Source organism: Vigna umbellata, chromosome 7, assembly GCF_029865625.1.
Source record: "Vigna umbellata cultivar VRB3 chromosome 7, Vumbellata_1.0, whole genome shotgun sequence".
NCBI classification, from domain to species: domain Eukaryota; kingdom Viridiplantae; phylum Streptophyta; class Magnoliopsida; order Fabales; family Fabaceae; genus Vigna; species Vigna umbellata.
The window spans coordinates 36,610,295-36,631,998 of NC_142171.1; positions in this window are offsets into that span (position 1 = coordinate 36,610,295).

A 21,704-nucleotide genomic window follows, 5' to 3' on the forward strand; every position below is an offset into this window, starting at 1 on the left:
GGAGGAGGATGCTAAACTAGTGAGACAACCTCAAAGAAGATTGAATCCTCAATTAATGGAGGTTGTAAAGAAAGAGGACACCAAGTTGCTACACACAGGTATTATATACCCTAATTCTGATAGCACTTGGGTGAGCCTTATACATCGGTTCCCAAGAAATATGGAATCACAATGGTCAAGAACAAGAAGGACAAGTTGAGTCTTATTCAGGACAGAAGTGGGGCACATAATTTAGTTTTTGTGAAAGGAATTTGAACCATGTGAGTTTTGGGCCTAATGTTAAGGATGGACCACCTTATGTCATACCTATATTTCTTGAGTGATTTACTCATATTTTGATGATATTCTAATATTTAGCTTGATTCTTTTTTTTATGAATGAGGTGAATATGCATGATTTGATATGATTGAGGCATTCCTTATTTTAGCTACTTGACCAAATAAACCTTTCCTAACATTAATCCATTGGAAAAACCTTTGAGCCTTAAAATTATTTTCCTTGTTTTAAGTCATTGTCAAATAAGAAAAGAAAAATCATATGTTCCTTACCTTAGAAAAGAAGAAGGAGTAATGGATTGTGTTATAAGTAAGTGGTGAATAAGTGTGTGGATGAGTACTTCACCCACAAAATAATAAGATTGGCAAAAAGGAAGATGAAAAGTCAGAGTTTTGAAAAAAAAATAGGCAAAAAGAAAAGAAAAAAAGAGAAAGAAAAAAAATTTTCCTTAAAAGAGCAACAAATAATAAAGTTGTTTTTGGAATCAAGTGACGTTACTCTTTCTCTATCAATTTCAAAAACTCAGAAATTCCAAAAATATTCCTACGTTTGCCTTGGCCTCAATATAACCTTTAAAAAGCTCTCATGATCAATAATTGCATGTTTTCTGACATATGTGAATGTTAGAGACTTGCTAAATATCAAGGGTGTCTACTTACATGGGTATTTTGAGCGTAAACACAAGCCAAAGACACTTGAGAGAGTTGGAGAGAAATAGATACATTCTGACTTGAGTGTTATCTTTCATATTTGATTTTCTTGGGAATTCAAAAAGGTCAACTCATGTGTGAAGAATATAGTGATTTCATTTGCATGTCCATGACAAAGTGATTTCTGGATGATTCATGATACACGGGGCCCAAGGCCAATTAGTTTAGTATAGTATTTCTTTTACTTTTATTAAAAACATGTGTAAAAGGTGTTAGGCATGTGCTAGATAGGAGGGACTTTTAGTCCTATATATATAGACATGCCACCACCTCTTGTAAGGTACTTTTGAGCATAATGAATTGTTATTCTGTTGAGAACACTCCAGATCAATTCTACCTTGAAAGTCAAAGCTAGAGAATCCCAAAGGATCTCCTCTAGCCACATTCCATTCACACATCCATTCTCTCATTTTCCATTATCAGATTCTCTCTCCTCCGTAGCATCTATCTCACGCCACTCTCATCAATTGAAAGCTTCCTCGGGGCTTGCTTCATATCTAATGCCACGCGTGCCTTATTCCCTCACGAGATTTCATCAGCGAAGCCTCCGAATCCTTTTCCTCATGAGATTCGTCACCTCCGAATCTCAAACTTCTCACGTCTGATAGATCCCTCCGAACCACATCTTCATCTCTGCTTCACGACCATTCTCCACCGATTAGATCCTTTCTCACCGCCTAAAACACTTCTCCACCGTTCCAAATCCGCTTCCGCACCAAACCCTAGGTTTTCCACCGAACAAACCTCCAATCCTAGTTCTTCCGCTGCCTCATCTGTTTCTCCTTGGCAGAATCTGAGGATTCCCGGTCAAATCTGCTTCTTCCGTTGTTTTCCGGTTCTTCAGCTCGATCAAGTCCAGATTTCACGACGTCTCCGGATTCAGCTCAAGCCGTCAGCTATCAAGTGGTATCAGAGCCTGGTTAGGCGCGTCCGCTTGAGCTAAGTATCTCGTTTCTCTCTGATCTGAGTTACTCTTCGTCGATTCTCAAAATTTCTGTCTCGATCTGTTCTCTGTTCTTGAGATTCAATTTGTGCGTTTGCTTGTTTTCAAGTTTTTTGGTGTTGTTGATTATCATTCGTGCAATGTCTTGAGTATTTTTACTTCGTCTTATTCATTCGTGTTGAATCTCTTCAATATTCGTGTTGTTCATTATGATTCCTTCTCTGTCTTGTGTTGATTCATGTATCATGTGGTTTTGGTCTTGATCTGTTCATTAGGTTTCTGCTTGAGTCATTTCTTGTATGCTAACCTTGTTTTGGGTTGTGTCTTTCATCATCTTAATCGGTCCAAATTTTGTTTGAGTCATTTTATTTGAGCATCAATTCTGTTTTGTCATAGTTGTCATGTTAGTTGATTTTTCTTGTTCATAACTTCAAGTTGTAATTCTTAATTGAGTTGTGTTTGTGGTGATCTGATTGTATGTTCAATGTGCATACCGTATGAGCTATGACATTCAATACTGAGAGCTCGGATGCATGAAATGAGCAGCAGATCTGATTTGAATTTTCTGTTGTGAAATTTTGGTTTTAATAAGCTGTTGAGTCTGAACATTGAAGCTATTCTGCACTTTTAAAATTGAGCTGGAATGCTGAGATGATTAGTAACAAAGTGCCAACCAGAAAAGCCGTGATATGCTCAGCATTAGCTTGGTTGTTAGTGTGAAAATCACAGCAGAGATTACTTGCAAGCAGTAGGCCGAACTGCATTGTCTTGTTTGAGTCTAATTTTTGTTTTAAAATCTGTTCTGGCATATAGATCTTGCTGGAAATCTTACATTAACTTCCTCGTGTCATGTTCAAGATTCCCATTGCTGTTTTAAAGTCATCAATAATTTGTCCATTGACTCAATGAAACTTAAAACTGGTGGTGTGGTTGACCTGTTTGATTGCATAATTGGCTATTGCAAGTTCAATTTTCGAATTACTATGTTCTGCATCCAATTTCAATGCAAAACAAGTTGGTTTTGAAGTTTTAAACATGTTGAGATAGTTAATTCGAGTTATATCAGCCTTGTGCGTTTTTCACCTTTGAAACCACCATTTTAAGTCAAATTTTTTATAAAGCAAGTATAGTGCAGTACTGAAATTTTGATTTGTGAGTTTATGATTCAGTTGGATTGTAGTAAGAGCTAGGGTCTGTTGAATGAAATCAAAACAGGTGAAAAAGAATATCTATACAAGTTTAAAAAGCATTCAGACCTTGTACAATCCAAATAAGTGAAGCTCCAAAATCAGAAACTGAAAACATTATCAATTATGAACTAATTTTGTTGGGGCATTGTATCAAACGCATTTGTAAAATTCAGTACTGGAGTCACTTAATTGTTTCTGCTCTAACTTGCTTGTTTGTTCTTCTTGCTTTTAAAATCTGTTCTAGTGCCAATCATAGGTTCAGTTTGAGTGCTCACTTTGATCAAAAGCTTTGTTTCTTGTTTGTCTTTGTTGGTTATCTAGTTTTGTCTGCAATGCATGTGCAATCTATTCTGCCATCTTTAATTGATGCTTTTCATTGCTTATTTCATCTGGTCTAGAGTTTCCTTGAGAAGAGTTTAATCTGCTGTCATTTCCATTACCTTATGAGTTGTTTTGACCTTCACTTTACCTTGTTTAGCCTAGCCATTTTCCTGATTGAGAAATCTGATTCCATCCTGGTTTTTGGGATTTGAAATAAGGTAAGTGTGAATGGTAGCATATTAGGTGGTGGTGATCCACAGGATTCTCTGGCCTAAACTGAAAATTCTCTTTTCAACCTTTCATTTGAGTGTTTTAAATTTTTAAAGAGAAACCTCAGTGCTGTGAGCTTAGTAAGGCTAATTTAGCCTAAAATTCCTTGGCATTTGCAAGAGAGTTCAATTTCATTTAACCAATTGTTGATTGTTCATTGTGCAGGAAACGAAAATGAGATGATCATAGTGGAGAGTTGTGTCTGTTTAAGAAGTTATTGAAATCAATTTAGTTCATAAACTGTTTGATGAAGTCAGTGAGATATTAAATGCTTGAATGTGATTGCTGATTTGCTAGTGATGCTAATTGTGCTTGTGAATGTTTAAACTGTCATTGCACTCACTTTATTGTCAAACATTGCCTGCTGAATTAATTGATATACTCACTGTTTTGAAAGTGAATTGTTGATTTTATGGTTTAATTGGGCATGTTGAATGTTGATTCTGATTTGATAAAGACCTATGGGAACTTGGTAGATGTATAGGATTTGCAAATAATGTGCTGAGTGTTTTATGAGCATTTCTGGTGCAACAACACTGTTTTAAAAACTGCCAATTTCTGATTTGCCTCACATTACTCTTTGTTCATTTATTTGATTAGCATGGTCCACTGATCTTTAGAACATTGTTCGTGACTAGTTTGGTTAAGTGTTTATGTCCACTGTAATTCATTAATTTTTCTGAAAAGGCTGCTCTTGTCATAATCAATTGTGCATCAAACTGTTTTAATTGCCAATGCATCCTCCAGTTTTAAAAAGTGATTAAAGCACATAACTTTCAGTTCTGACTTGGTGATTGAATTAATTAGGTGGTTAGTTTCTGCATTGAATTACATCCAATCTGAATTTAAGTCACTGTTCATTTGCTCTTGCTGGATTCTGTTGCTGGATTTTATTGGATTTATGTGTGCAGAGCTGATGTGAATGAATCCTTACGTGATCAGAATATCACTGAGGAAACCAGAGGCAGAAACCCTTCTTGTGGGAGGGTTGAACTGAAGGGAGTTATTTACTTTAATTGCTTCTGATTGTTTACATTGTTTTGGTTTAAAATTGTTCATTATGGATTGCATGAACTGCTGATTTAGTGTGAATTTTCTGTGTAGTTTGGGAAAAGCAATATTGAGTGTACTGTGGCAGATTGTACATTGTGAGCTGTTTCAATGAAGACAGTTGCAACCATCTGAACTAAAGGGAGTTTCTTTTATCTCAAACTGTTTTTGATATGCTTAAATTGTTTAGTATGGCCTGCAATCGTTAGGATTAAAATTGTTTAATTGTTGATTGGGTTGGAATTCAGTTTGTGCAGGAGGTTAATTGAACAGCAGCATAATCTTAGTGGAAAGTTTGGAAAGCTTGTGCAGCTAAAAGAAAAGGAGTGGACAAGATAGTTTCTTGAATTAGGCCGAGAATTGAAAGGAATATTTGGCCTCTGGAAGATTTCGTACAAGATGAAGAAGTGGCAGTAGGAACCTTTCTCTGCATCAAGTGTACAAACCGAGAAAGGGAAGGCTCATTTAAGTGTAACTTCCCTCTTCCAATATGTTCGATAACAGCTCTCTGATCCAGCTTTGTATATTTGTGATTGCAGAGTTGAAACCAAGAGCTAGGAGACTCCAACGTTGTCCAGAAGCAAGAAAAGAACTGGTGAATCAGATCCATAGAGTGGAATTCCGAAGCCAGAAAAGGGGGTCAAAGCTGCCGAAACAGTAACATCAATGTACGAATTTTAGCACAAGGACTTGACATCAAAAGTGAACTGTAGCTGAACCAGTACCAGACCGTGACAGCTGTTTGCATCTTCTGTAATTGTTTTCTTCATGTCTATGTGTAATAGGTTTTTTGTGTTAGTTTTCTTAAATTCATTGTAAAAGGCCATTCAAAGTCCAAGTGTCTTGGAAGAGTCCTTGGTACTCTTTCAACTCTTGGCAAAACTTTTCTTGTTGGTGTTTAATTTTTTTAGTGTCTTACGTTTAGGGTGACTTAGGCTAAAAGGGATTAAACTCTAAGCCTTGTCACATTAGAGTCCGCAAAGTCTCGTCTTTTACTGTTTAATTGTTGTGATTGTTTGTGAGTTGTGTTCTTTGATTTTAAAAGTGATTTTTGTTTAAAAGATAACTAGTAGTAACCTAAGACATTTCTGGCAAGGCAAGACTTGGTACTTAAGCAGTCTTCATGACTCACCTCTCTTACCTGGGACTTGTCTAAGTGTGAATCTTGTATATCTTTTACACTAGAAAAACTTTTAGAAACAAAGATGTTTTGTTATTCATACAAGTCTTCTAGGAATTTTAATTTTGATAAGCAACTTAGTTACAAAGGAATCAAAAGAGAACATGATAAAGCTAGAAGGAAGTCTTGTTCATCTTATGAATTTGATAGGATTGAAGATGATTTGTATAAAAAAGCTAGTGAAAATATTCCATTCTTTGGTAATGATATTGGTGCATTAACATACCTAGCTTGGGAAAAGGAAATTAATGACATGCATTCATTCATGGTGAGAAAAAGTAAATATGAATCCTTCTATTCTAAAGATGATGAATCTTATATTCTTAATCTTTACACTTCTAGTTTTAAAAAGCATGCAAGAGAGTGGTGGGATGATAGGCAATATCATGTTAAGATAGGTAGAAAATATCCCATTTATGATTGGAATGAATTGAAAGCTTGTATGAGAAGAAAGTTTGTGCCTCGAGAAATTGAAAGAAACTTAGAACTTATGAGAGAGCTTATTAGAGAAGGTGAGTCATTCATTCAAAATTTAAGTGGGTTCTCTCGTAGGGAAAGTGAGTTTCTAGAAAAACTTAAGAGGCTATGGGAAGAGACAAGTAAATATAGAATTGAGAGATTAAAAAGAGAAAAAGAAAGAAGAGAAGAGGCAGAACGAAATAGAAGAGAAGAGGAAGAAAAAGAGAGAAGAGAGAGAAGAGAAGAAGAAAGAGAAAGAAGAGAAAGAAGCGAAGAAGAGAAAAGAAGAGAGAAAGAGAGAAAAGAAGCACAAAGAAGAGAAAAGGAAGAAGTTGAAAGAATAGAAATGGAAGAAAAGAAAAAGCAACTAAGGGTCACATCTCCTCCTATCCTAGAAGCTAGACTCTTAAGGGGAGGTTTTCTATCCTATCACTTTTCTCCATTTATATTTGAAATTTCAAAATTTCACTTTTCTTTCAAAGAATTGACCACTCCATCTTTAAAAATGTTATCACTTTCAACACATGCAAAGTTCCAACGTGGGTTATGGTTACCTTTATGGTTACCAATAACTCAAGATACAAATAAAATTTCAAATGAAGAAAGGTTTCTTTGTTATAATAAAATTAAAAATTTCAAAATTTGGAACCCTTCTACACATATTATTTTATATATTTTATTGGGTCAAAGAAAACTCATTAGAGATATGTTTGATGCTTATTGCAGATGGATATTTGACCCAGGAGGAACCCTTATGAAGCTAACAAAAATAAGTCTTCAAAAGCACCATCAGATTTGAGGACAAATCCTTTCCAAGGGGGAGGGGATGATACACGGGGCCCAAGGCCAATTAGTTTAGTATAGTATTTCTTTTACTTTTATTAAAAACATGTGTAAAAGGTGTTAGGCATGTGCTAGATAGGAGGGACTTTTAGTCCTATATATATAGACATGCCACCACCTCTTGTAAGGTACTTTTGAGCATAATGAATTGTTATTCTGTTGAGAACACTCCAGATCAATTCTACCTTGAAAGTCAAAGCTAGAGAATCCCAAAGGATCTCCTCTAGCCACATTCCATTCACACATCCATTCTCTCATTTTCCATTATCAGATTCTCTCTCCTCCGTAGCATCTATCTCACGCCACTCTCATCAATTGAAAGCTTCCTCGGGGCTTGCTTCATATCTAATGCCACGCGTGCCTTATTCCCTCACGAGATTTCATCAGCGAAGCCTCCGAATCCTTTTCCTCATGAGATTCGTCACCTCCGAATCTCAAACTTCTCACGTCTGATAGATCCCTCCGAACCACATCTTCATCTCTGCTTCACGACCATTCTCCACCGATTAGATCCTTTCTCACCGCCTAAAACACTTCTCCACCGTTCCAAATCCGCTTCCGCACCAAACCCTAGGTTTTCCACCGAACAAACCTCCAATCCTAGTTCTTCCGCTGCCTCATCTGTTTCTCCTTGGCAGAATCTGAGGATTCCCGGTCAAATCTGCTTCTTCCGTTGTTTTCCGGTTCTTCAGCTCGATCAAGTCCAGATTTCACGACGTCTCCGGATTCAGCTCAAGCCGTCAGCTATCATTCATCTATGTTTGGTATTGTTCATTCTTTTGATCCAAATGCAATTATGAAATAAAATGACCCAGAACAAAGTCTTGGAATCAGTGCAGCAGAGTCAGGCTGAGGGCCCTTGGGTCAGGGGCGTTGAGCGCCACCTTCACAAATTGAACAAAAGTTGATTTCTGGTGTGCTTGCACTGAGCGCCCCTTAGCAGAGGGTGTTGAGCGCCCCTTAGCAGAGGGCGCTGAGCGCCATTTTGCTGTAAGAATTTCTCACCTGGGCACCCCCTCTAGGGGCGTAGAGCGCCACCTTCGCTGATGTGGCAGTTTGAGCTTATTTAAACCTAAAACGCGAAGGGGTTTGGGTCTTTGGTTTTTTGGAGGTGCAATTTCACTCAGAGGAGAGCTTGAAGTGCTGCTAGGGTTTGTGGGAACACTTTCTTCTTCCTCTTTGGGTTCTTCTTCTTCTTTCATGGCCATTTTGTAAGCTTAAAGGCTCTCCATGGAAATGGAGAGACAAACCCATCTTGTTCGGGTTAGTTGTAGCCTTTGTGTATTTGTTGAATGATTTGATTACATATATGATGGAATCGTACTTGACGTAGTCCTCCTTTTGTATTTTTACTTTTTATAGTTTAGCTCTTAAGGAGCATGGGTTACTATAAATACCCAGCTCCTTTATTGTATTGTCACTTTTGAGATTAATGAGAATTAAGTTTTCTGAAATAGAAACAATTCTCTCTTGAAAGTCAGGCTAGAGAGTCCAAAGACTCCCTCTAGCCACCTTCCAAGCACACTCTCATTCTTTCATTTCTTCAAACTTCACGGTGCTTCTCTTTCATTTCCACGCTGATCCTCCACTGCCACATCTGGCACGCGTCAGCTGCCAGTACGTCTCCAGCTTCCTTGCATCAGCGCTCTTCAGCCACGCGTTCTCTGTCGAACGCATCACTTTCCATTTTCCCACTTTTGCATCCACATTTCTCTCATTTTCCATTTCGAAGAAACCTCATCTGCTAGGGTTTCTCCCTCTCAAACGCATCATCATCACAGTAAGCCTCTACTCCATTTCTATCTTCACAGATCCACGTCTCTTCCTCCGTAAGTTTCATTCCTCTTCATGAATATACATCTCCTTCCATATTTGCACCTCATCTTCACCATTTCTTTTGATTTCCACCGATTAAAACCTTGTTTCACCTTCGATCCAGACTTTTCACCGATTGTTTTCCTCCAATCTTATGTTTGAACCGATTAATCGGTTCATTTTGAGTTTTCCCTCTTTTCTAGGGTTCGTTCATGATTTTAGGGTTTTCTATTCGAGTTTAATCTTCTGTTTTTGTTCTTCTTCGAGTTTTTGTCCATTTCCGCTGCGTCTTCACTCGTCGGAGAAGCTTCGAGGAGTCCGAATCGAGCTCGCACAGCTTCGGTCGTCAGCTTCTCGGGCGTTCGTCCATCAAGTGGTATTCAGAGCAAGGTCGAACACGCTTCGAAGATAAGTATCACTTTCCTTGCGTCTTTTCGCTTTGTCTTGATTCTGAGTATTTTGTGTTGATTTGTTGTAATCTGTGTTTGTCTTTGTGTTCTGGTTTAACGCTGTGCGTTTAACTTCTTTCATTTTAGCGTTTATGTTTCGTTCATTGTTTCTGTTCTGAGTTTCCTTCAATTTCTGAGTTAAGTTTGTTTCGCCTCCCTATTTTATTCATTGTTTGTGTTGTTTCGATTTTGTTCTCACTGTTTCGCGTCTATGTTGAATTTTCTTCTTCTTCCGCGTTGTTCAACACATGCGTTTAACTGTCTTGCGTTGTTTCGGTATGTCTTATGTTGATTCATCTTGTTTTTGTCTTGTTTTGAGTTCTATATTGTGATTCGGTGCATCTGTGTGTTTAATCTGTGCTTGAGTCATTATTTTTTAGTCTTATTATCATTTTATTTCGGTGCAAGTATTGGTTTGAGTCTTTTCATTTGAAAATCACATTTCTGTCATGTTCTAGTCTTGTGCATTGTTTTTAATTGTCAGTTTAATTCGAGTTTAACTAGCTGATGCTTGTGTTTTGTGATTCATTTGTGTTGCTTGCACTGAGTAAGTTCTGTTCACCGTATATAAGCTATGACATTTAGATAAATGAGCTTGGTGGCAGATTTCAGTGGTAGAGATAATGAATCTCATGTTCTTGAATCTGTTTAATGATAGCTTTGCTTGGTTTCTGCCTAATCAATAACAAGTGCATACCAAGTGAGCAATGAAAGGCTCAGCCTAGCTCGGTTGCACATTGATTAATCAACAGATTTGTGATTTGGCCAGCTACACCGAATTGGTTTTTCTTTGAAGTCTGTGTTAATGTTTTGAGTGTGTGTTTGTTCTGCTTGGTATAAGTTCATTGCTAAGCTTCTAGTTCAATCATATTCAAGAGTCATTTGTGTTTGCTGTTTTGTTATTCAAGTTCAATTTCTACAGTTTTGGTTAAAAGTGAAATTTGATGCTAGAGTCAAAAGTTATCAATGAAACCAATTATGTCTTTTCTTTTTATTAAGTTGAACCATTAATCTGATACAAGTCAAGTGCTGATTTGTAAGCTGCATTGATCTTAGTCTATTGTGGATTGTAGCAAGAGTTGTAAGTCAATAACATTTGAAGCAATTAAGGATTAATCCTACTGTTAAAAAAAAAAAAAGAGTTGAAGGACTTAGTGCAATTCACAATAGCTGCCTCTAATTCGGAACATCAAATATGAGAAATAAAACAAGTTTCTCTGAGGCACAATGTCAAACAGTTTGGTATGCCAATTTATAAATCAAATCTGTTCAGTATTGGTTCAACTTAAGTCCCTTTTCTTGCTTTACTAATCTGTTCTAGTTCTATTCCTTAGGTTCTATTTGAGTGCTCACATTATTCAAAGCTTTGTTTCTTGCTTGTCTTGGTTGATAACTCTGGTTTTGTCTATCACATGTGCAATCTATTCTGCTGATCTTAATTTGAAGCTTTTACTTGCTTTATTCATCTGATCTAGAGTTGTCTTAAGCAATAGATCTGCTGTGCTGTCATTGTTTTGTGGCTGTCTTACTATGTTCTGCATATCACTTTGCATTGTCTAGCCTCTGCCTGTTTGAGAAGTTGTTACACTCTGGTTTCTGGAAATTGAAAGAAGGTTTGTGTGCTTGGTAGCATCTTAGGTGGTGGTGGTCTAAAAGACTCTCAAGTCTTGAACTGCCAAGGGAGAATCTCCCTTCCAAACCTTTCCATTTTGAGTGCTTTAAGCTTTTAAAAAGAAGCCTGAGTGTTGTGAGTTTTGTAAGGCTGATTTGGCCTAATTCCTTGGCACTTTGAAATAGAGAATTCATTGTTAATCTAACTGTTTTGTGATTGTTCATTGTGCAGGAAAAGAAATTGGATCAATTAGATTGGAGCAGTTGTGATTTGCTTAAACTGACATTGCATTCATTTTGGATTATAAACTGCTTGCTGAAATCATTGAGATATTATATGTCTGAATGTGATTACTGATTTCATGGTTTGCTTACAATTGTTGAAATCTGTTGAATACTTATTAGCACCATCACTCTTTCTTTGTTGAGATCATTTTTCCCAAATGCATATAGAAAATATTTTCCTGGTATTAATCACATGCAGATTTCAGTTTTGTTCAGATTGATTGATTGCATACCCTTGCATGCCACCTAGTTAGTTGTTCATGGACTGATTTATGCATGAATTGATTTGCTTGGAGTAATTAGGCTTGTGCATGAACTTGTTTTAACTGCCAAAGCATCATTCCATTTGAAGAAGTGACTAAAGCACTTATTTTCCAATTCTGACGTTGTGGTTGAATTAAGCACATAATTCTTTTTACCCATTGGATTGATCAGAATTTAAATTAGAATTGAATGGTTGTTTAAATCAGTTTAGTTCAGCTTTGAATTACACCCATTGCATCTGGTTTAATATCCATGTCCTTGTGTATTTTGCTGGATTTGGTGCAATTTCTGTAAGCAGATCTGAACCGAATCAGTGCAGGGAGAAAGTGAAGAATGAATCTGCTGATTAGTTGAGCACAAGGAAGAACCTACAACAAAGTCCACTAAAGCCAACAACTAGAAATAGCATTAATTAGGGAAGTTGCTTAGCTATATTGCTTTTGTTTGTTTAAACTGTTTGTGTTATAGCTTGCAATTTGTTGGATGTTGTGATTTGCTGAATTGGGTGATTTTCTTGCAGTATAGCCTTGAAATCATAGTATCTCGTGAATGCAGATTTCAAGTTGAGAGCAAAAGGAATCTGCATCAACTGTACCGAGAGAAAGGGAAGTTTACTACCCTATATCTTTGTCTGCCATTTGTTTTAATTAAGTGAATCCTCACATCAGTTTCGGCATATGTGTTTGTAGAACTTGATCAATAGAAACCAAGAAGATTTGATAGCAGCAGTACTAAGTTGAGCACGTGGATCTTCATTTGAACAAGGTGTTTGGGTCAGATCGTGGCAGCAGCAACATCTCTAATTGGACAGGACTGAGATTGACACGAAGCAAAGTGGATTACGTGAATGTGGGTACCAAGAGCACCGTAGCATAGGATTTCAATTTTTGTTTGTATTTGTACTGGGTTTGTGTTTGCCCACTGTTAGTTTTAGTTTTTGTTTTGTAAAAGGGCCTTTTATAAAGTCCAAGTGTTTAGGAAGAGTCCTTGGTGCTCTTTCAAACTCTTGGCAACTTTATTTGCTTTTATTTTTTTAGCATAGCTAGACAGGTGAATGTGTCTTGTTAGCCAAAGCTACAAGCTTCACTATAGGAGTAGACTTTAATATTGATTTGAATTGTGTTTCTCGTAGGGGTCATTAGAGTCCGCTGGATTCTTAGTGTTTTGTTTATATTGATTTGTTTTGAGTTTTACGTTTAGGGGTGATTTAGGCTAAAAGGGATTAAACTCTAAGCCTTTTCACATTAGAGTCCGAGAGTCTAGTCTTTTATTTGTGCTTAATTGTTTGAGTTGTGTACTTTGTTTCTAAAGGTGATTTTAGTTTAAGGGGTAATTAGTTAGTAGCCTAAGACATTTCTGGCAAGGCAAGACTTGGTACTTAAGCAGCTCTTTAGCTCACCTCTCTTACCTGGGACTTGTCTAAGTGAAAGTTTTGAACCCTTTAGATTAAGAAAACTTTTAAAAACAAAGATGTTTTCTTATAGTTCATATAGGTCTTCTAGGTTAGATAAAGTTGATGAAATGTTTAAACAAGCTAGGAATCTTCCATCATTTGGTAAAGACATAGGTGCATTAACATACCTAGCTTGGGAAAAAGAAATTGATAAAATAAATCCTTGGTTTTGTGAAGAGAGTGAATATTATGTTCTTAGTATATATCTCTCTAAGTTAGAAGTGCATGCAAGTGAGTGGTGGGATGAAAGACAATATCATGTTAGGAAAGGTAGAAAGTCCTCCATACGTGATTGGCATGATTTAAAAGCTTGCATGAGAAGAAAGTTTGTGCCTTCAAGCATTAAAAGAAACCTAGAACTAATTAGGGATTGCATTAATAATGGAAAATTATTTCTTGAGAGTTTAAATGATCATGGGTTTCTTCGTAGAGAATTAGAATTTGGGGCAACACTTAAGGAGATCAAGGATAAGAAAAGAGAACGAGAGATTGAGAGAAAAGAAAAGAAAGAAAAGAAAGAAGAAGAGAAGAGAGAGAGAGAACAAATAGAGAAAAGAGAAGAGAGAAGAAGAGAGGAATTAAGAAGAGAAGAAGAGAGAAAAGAAGAAAAGAGAGAAAGGCAAGAAAAAGAGAAGAAAGAAAAGGAGAATTTGTTACTGATGACAAATCCTATTCTTTCAAAGACGGTGGAACCTAAAAGGGAAGGTTTCCAAATCTTTACTTCTTTTCCAATAATTGATCACTTTTCAATTTTTGACTTCTCTTTCAAACCAATTGTCATGAAAACATTTTCAAAAATTGACAATTCAAATCTTGAGTTATTCTTATTTTTAAGAAAACAATTAACTCAAGATAAAATTGAATTTGGACTTCTAAAAATTTCAAAGATTACTAATCAAAGTATTAGAAGTTCTTATTCTCTTGTTTTTAAAGAAAAATTCTTTCTTGGATTGATATTAACCGAAGATATATTTGATGTGTATTGCAGATTTGTGTTTGATCCAGGAGGAAGAAAACTAGATCTAAAAGAATAAGGCCACTCGAAGATGGCCATGCTCCCAAAGATTGTGTGGAGTTTCTTCATAAGGCGATTGTCAGATTTGAGGACAAATCTTTTTTTTAAGAGGGAGGGTATGATGGAATCGTACTTGACGTAGTCCTCCTTTTGTATTTTTACTTTTTATAGTTTAGCTCTTAAGGAGCATGGGTTACTATAAATACCCAGCTCCTTTATTGTATTGTCACTTTTGAGATTAATGAGAATTAAGTTTTCTGAAATAGAAACAATTCTCTCTTGAAAGTCAGGCTAGAGAGTCCAAAGACTCCCTCTAGCCACCTTCCAAGCACACTCTCATTCTTTCATTTCTTCAAACTTCACGGTGCTTCTCTTTCATTTCCACGCTGATCCTCCACTGCCACATCTGGCACGCGTCAGCTGCCAGTACGTCTCCAGCTTCCTTGCATCAGCGCTCTTCAGCCACGCGTTCTCTGTCGAACGCATCACTTTCCATTTTCCCACTTTTGCATCCACATTTCTCTCATTTTCCATTTCGAAGAAACCTCATCTGCTAGGGTTTCTCCCTCTCAAACGCATCATCATCACAGTAAGCCTCTACTCCATTTCTATCTTCACAGATCCACGTCTCTTCCTCCGTAAGTTTCATTCCTCTTCATGAATATACATCTCCTTCCATATTTGCACCTCATCTTCACCATTTCTTTTGATTTCCACCGATTAAAACCTTGTTTCACCTTCGATCCAGACTTTTCACCGATTGTTTTCCTCCAATCTTATGTTTGAACCGATTAATCGGTTCATTTTGAGTTTTCCCTCTTTTCTAGGGTTCGTTCATGATTTTAGGGTTTTCTATTCGAGTTTAATCTTCTGTTTTTGTTCTTCTTCGAGTTTTTGTCCATTTCCGCTGCGTCTTCACTCGTCGGAGAAGCTTCGAGGAGTCCGAATCGAGCTCGCACAGCTTCGGTCGTCAGCTTCTCGGGCGTTCGTCCATCAATATATGTCTTTTCTATCAATTGCTAGTATTCTTATTTTCATTCTTAAAGCTTGCATGCAATGGACATATTCATGACTTGATTTTGTGTTTTCATGGGTCATGGAGACATAAGATGGAACCTAGAATTGAAACATTATGGTCATTGATTCTAAAAATGGAAGATGATTCACATGTTGTTTTAAGATTCTAGCTCATTAATTCGGGTTTTACTTGTTAAATTTTCCAAGAAATTGGAGTTTAATAGGAACAAACTAGGCGCTTTCACCTAAGAAATTAAGGCTAGAGTAATTTTGTGGATTGACTTTAGTAATTTGATGGAGAGGAGATGAAATTGTGTTTGCACAGTGAATAGGTGAAAACTAACCTTAACAATGTCATTTCATACAATTTATAGTCTAGTCCATATATAAGTGTCTTCAAACACCAAAGGTCCAGACTTGTATAGTTGAAATTTTATCTTCTTTACACTTGTTTTTCAATTAATATGTTGTTCTTGAGCCTATATGAGTTGTTAATAGTGCAATTAACTAGTATTACACAAATTTCTTGAAAAAAGATACTTGGTCTTACCATTTTATATTACTTAAACGATTTGGTATACTTGCCAATGAGTTAACAACAATCATTAGGAGAAAATTTTATCATTTTTTTAATTTGAATTTTCAATAGCTATAAAAAAAGGGTTAAGATATGATAAGAATCAGGATTATAATTCAACAACCAAGATAATTATCGTTTAAAAATGCAAATGCATATAATATAATTCAAAGTTTTTATATCACTTTTTTATACCTCTAAATATAGACGCATTAGTCGAAGAAAATCTAGAAACCTTAAAATAAAGTCTATAACCCAAAACATATGAAAATAATAAAACAAATAGAAATTACATATACAGACTTTCATCTATTGAGGTTTCTTCGCTCAACCAATTTAATATTCTACAAAATTGAAATGAAACTACAATTTATTTAATTTACTAAATTATTCTTAAATTGTGTTCCTAATATTCATATTCTTTAAGTTTTCTTCATGAAATATGATAAGAAACAAAGATTTTTTAAGTTTCCTTCTTCATATAATATTATAAAAAATAAAGAGATGTATTTTGACCTTGTTTTAGATTTTATTATTATTATTATTATATATATATATATATATATATATATATATATATATATATATATATATTGTAAAACTAAATATAAATAAAATATGTTTTAATTTTTTTTAAAATAACTTACATTTAAGTAATGAGTGAATGTTTTACTTTTTAATATCATTATTTTATTTTTAAATTGGTATGAAAAGATTGTGTGAATATTTTTAAATAAAGTATAAAAAACTATTTACACTCATTGAAAACTATTTTAAACATATTTTTATTCAAAAAAATTAATCGATGAAATTTGTCACTACAATACGAAGTTCAATAGAGTAATACCCATATTTTATAATTTTATTACTAGTTTTCTTAATGCATTTTTTTAATACTTTTAAACAACTTTTTCATATATATATATATATATATATATATATATATATATATATATATATATATATATATATATATATATATATATATATATAACTTATCCTAAACGTTCAAATTTTATATGGGACAAAATTTAAAATATGAAGAATTCAAAATATTTAATAAAATATGTGAATAATGACAAATAATAATAATAATACTAACTAAAAATACGTAAATTAATAAATGACATCATTAACAAATCAAAAATAAATTAAATAATAAAATATTGTGAATAGTAGTTATGTTAAAATTGTAATATATTTATGTTAAATTTAAATAATAATTTCATTAATATAAAAATAAGTGTATTATTAAAAACTGAAAATAATAAACTCTTTCAACTTTTAAAAATATAAAAATAACGATTTATTTTAATTTGAATATTATTCTAAAATTGAAATTTATATTGGTAAATTTGAAAATTATTATATATAATATATATATATATATATATATATATATATATATATATATATATATTAATAAATTTTGATTTTGAAAATTGAAATCTGTCAGACCTCGGAAAATGTAACCCAACCCCACCTGTTTACTCTAATTATTACTCCCAAAAATCCTTACTCAGGTGCATTAAAAACGCACTTCCATACTCTCTGCGCTCACGCCAAGTGTCACGATGGAGGATTCGGAAGTCAGTAAGTGGAGTGCAGGTGTCAGCAGAAGAGTGCACGACCGTTTGGACGTGGGACAAACAAAAATGATTTCTGAAAAACCTGCCCACACTCTTCTGCATGCACCTTCTCCTTCCAAACTCTGACCTCCATTTTCTCCTCCTTCTCTCTAGAAAACCTTTCCCTTCTCTCTACTGTAACTCACTCTTCTTTGCTCCGATCACCGTTCAAGCACCGTAGAAGTATTCCCGACGTCTTGAGCTTCCACCTGAACCGAACAGTTTGGATTTCTGAAACTGGTAAGTTCACTTTCCTTCAACTGTTCGTCCTTGTGAACATGCACATCCAACTCTGGGTGCATGAGTCCTTAAGTTGAATGCTGAACCCTTTTTCATCTGTTGTTGATGTTGATTCGAAGAGTAGTAAGCGTTACGGGTAGAAGGGATTTTAGTTGGCAAGCCAAGTTGCAAACTTAGGACGATCGTTCACATTAGAGGTAAGGGAAGCTTATTAATTTAATTCGTATGTTGTTGTATGCTTGCTGAAAATGAATGCATGTTGCTGAAGGAGTGAATGTATGTATCCAGTATGAGTATGATGCATGATGGTTGATATGTATGAAGTGTATGAATGTGAAAATGAGTTATTAATTTGAAGTATGAATTAGTAATGTGGATGCTATAAAGCCTGAAAATTGATATTTGATGTGAAGTATAAAGTATGAACTGGTATGTTGAAAACTTAAGTTGAAAATAGTTAAAAATTTGAATATGAACTTCTTACTATGATTATGTACGTTCGTCATCGAACAGTCCTCTACCGTTCGGTTTTCTCGTAAACTGGTTAAAAATGGAATTCTTTCATTTGGAAAGAACTCTGATCGAGAACGAGCGTCCTAATGTGGAAATACTATCTTGGAGCGTTCGGCTTAGAACAGTCGTATCCTGATATTCGAAATAAAGTAATATATATATATATATATATATATATATATATATATATATATATATACACCTTGTACTTTAAGATTTGTAGCCCTTGGTCTTAAACCCAGCGTTCGTAATAAGTAGCGCTCGGTCTTACACCTAGCGTACGTCCTAAGTAGTGCTCGGTCTTATACCGAACGCTCGTATTCGTCTTTAATTATCAAACGTGTGGAAATAGCGTACGTCCAAATTCAGTAAAATCCTTTTACCGCGTTCGGTCATAGACTGGCAATCGGTCTCTATAATAGAATTATTCTCGTTATGGTTCTGAAATCGTCTTGCGGTGGCTTTATCCATTGGATCCGGCCTAGAGTCTTTGTACTTAAATTATTCTTTGAGTATTGATCTAATCTTCCGAGAGTCAGTTCATTCAACTGATTCAAATGGTAAATGACGTTCGTCAAATATAATGGGTATTCGTAGTCAAATTTATTCTGTTCTGGAACGAAGGTTTCTCGTTCTCTTTCCCCACGTTCGTCCTCGTTATGAAGAGGACTGAACGCTCGTTATTTTATGAACTTGGATTGGAAGACGAAAATGAAAATAAAGTGAAATATTATAAAATATGAACAGTATATGAGATGAATAAATGATGGTGGATTTTGAATGAGCGTTCCAGGGAGGAACGACTCTATGCATTGAATATGGGAAATTTGTATAGTATGAACGTGGTAAAGCTACTGATGGCAGTTCATCCTGATGTTCCGTGAGTGCTCGTCCTCACGTAGAGGAGGGTAGGTCATGTGTGGGAACGGCAGGAGGTCCTAGTCCTTAGGAGTACTTGGGACTGATAGGGCTAACCTCGGGTGGTAGCTGTTGAGTGTTTCCTAGTTACTACATCACCCGGGTGCACGAACGCCTGTAGATACACAGATTCATACAGTCCGGACGGTCTGTCTAATGAGAGTTTTTGGATGGTTATATGTGTTGAGCTTTTCTTGTATTGATGGTATGTTTAATTTGTATGTTGATGCATGAATTAAATTACATAAGCTTACCCTATGTTCTTTCTTTGTGTTGTCCTGTATCTGTACATCCGTCCTGTCATTGCAATGATCATCCGTGTGGATGTGAGCAGAAGGAGACGCTCTGTTGGAAGAAGTGATGGAAGAGGAGAACCTGGTGGACGTTGAAGTAAAAGTCGAACCGTAGATCGTTCAGTAGTATTAGATGTTATTTGAGTTGTAATTGAACGTTCGGTATTAAATTTTGTAAAAACCATTCGCTCCTGACTCTTTCTCATTTCTCTTATATTGTACGTAAAGTTGTACTTAATGTCGTTCGGCTTTTGAGCGTAGTATTAATGTAAAGACTGCACTGTTTTATTATGAAATGTAATTAATTCTATGATATAGTGATTACTATATTTTTGGGATATTACATGTTAGTTAAGGTTTTTTTTGTTCGTTTTTTAAATAATTTTTAATTATTTTTATTTTATTTTTTTTAAATAAAATTTTGCATATGTCAAACTAATGTCAATATCATATGGTAGTGATAATGTGATGTGGCAGTGACAGTTTTTGTTTTAATTTCAATTTGTTTTTTCTATTTCTGTTTTGTCTCAATCTAATCTCAATTTTTTTTAAAAGTAAAAATTTTATCCCTGAAATTTAATTTTTCTATATATGTTATAGAAATAGTTTTATTAAATATTTTTTACAAAATTATTTAAGTTTATTCATATTTATATTTTACATTAAAATTTATTTAAAATTATTTTTAAATTTTAAGTTAATTTCTTTTAAATGTTATAAACTTATTTAAAATTCCTTTAACAATTTACATTTAAATTTATAAAAAAATTATTTTTAAATCAATTAAAACATTTGTATAAAAATGATTGAATTTTATACATTTTAAAAATATACAATGATTTAAAAGAATTGAATTTATTTTATTTTATGGAATGCAATTGATAAATAAGTTTAACATATTTTTTAGTTAAAATAAATTTTGATAACATTACTTTCTATTAACAACTTTAAAACAATTTTAAATATAATTCAATGTAAAATATAAATATAAATGAATTTAATTTTGTTAAAAATATATAATAAAAATTGATAAGTGTGAAAAATACTTGTTTTCATATTTATTAATTATCTCATTAGCTCAAAGTTGTGATTATTCATGAAATATGTGTTTTTCTCATAGCAAATATGTAATAGTTAGTAGGAAAGTGGTGTAGTTCTTTGTACAAGAATTGTATACATCATTGGAGTGTTATCAACAGTTCTCGCTAAGCCAATCATGTGCTCAGCTACAAGGAAGATTATTCACTTAGCGCATCAATCGCATTCGCTCAGCGAATGGAGTTAGTTAAGACATCATAAGTTGACTTTTCGCTCAAAGCATGATAGTTGTGCGCTGAATGAAAAACTTTAGAGGAACTCCAGAAGGCTACTTAAAGATATTAAGACATCATTTCTGCAAGAGATTGCTTCAAATGTGTATGTTTTAGATGAATAAGTAGAGCTGTCAATTTGACCCATGACCCCGGGGCTAGCCCTAACTCACTCTTGAAAAAGCTCCCTCTTAAGAAGCCCCTCAAATGGGGGCCAAAAAAAAGCCCCAACCCCCAAAAGCCATCTCTTAAGGAGGTTAGGGTCAGGGTCTAAGGTGGGTTTAGCCCACTAAAAGATTTTTGGAAACTAAATTTCAACATTCTCATAATAAAAGTACTAAATTTTATATTCATGAAATTGATTTCTTATTTCAAATTATTAAATAAAACTAATTAATTATAGTATAATAGAATATTTAATATTCAAAATAACTACTTTTTCAAATAATTAAAAACAATTGCAAACCACACACTTAATTTTATACAACTAAATAGTATTACAATTTTTTTTTTGCTAAAATATTATAAAGATGTTTTATTTTGTTGTCAATTTTAATACAATAATGTCTTATATTGCAAAAACCAATTATTAAAAAATTATATATAATTAGTAATATCAAAATAACCCCAAAGAGAGATAATAACATGTTAAATTAATTTAATATTTGGACTGCTTTTACAGTTCTTAAAAAGAATCACTCTTTTGTTTTCTCGACTTCTAAAATATCACTCAATCGGTTTTAAATTATTTAAAATTAAAAATAATTCAAAAATTTATTATCTAAAATTTTTGGATCAAAAATAATATTAATATTTTATGTGTAAATTGAACTTATGTTTTATTTTGTTTTTTTCTCTTTGATAATCTTTTCTCAAAATCACCATAAGATATATTATAAAAAGAAAATTAATTTCTGAAAAATTTATAAAACAAAGAAAATTTTAATTAGACATAAAGTACTAAAGAATGACAATATTACAGTGTTTCAATTCTTTAACTAACACATTAAATAATTTATTTTTAAGTTTCAATTAGAACACATAACATAAATGTATGTTTATGTTTATCACATT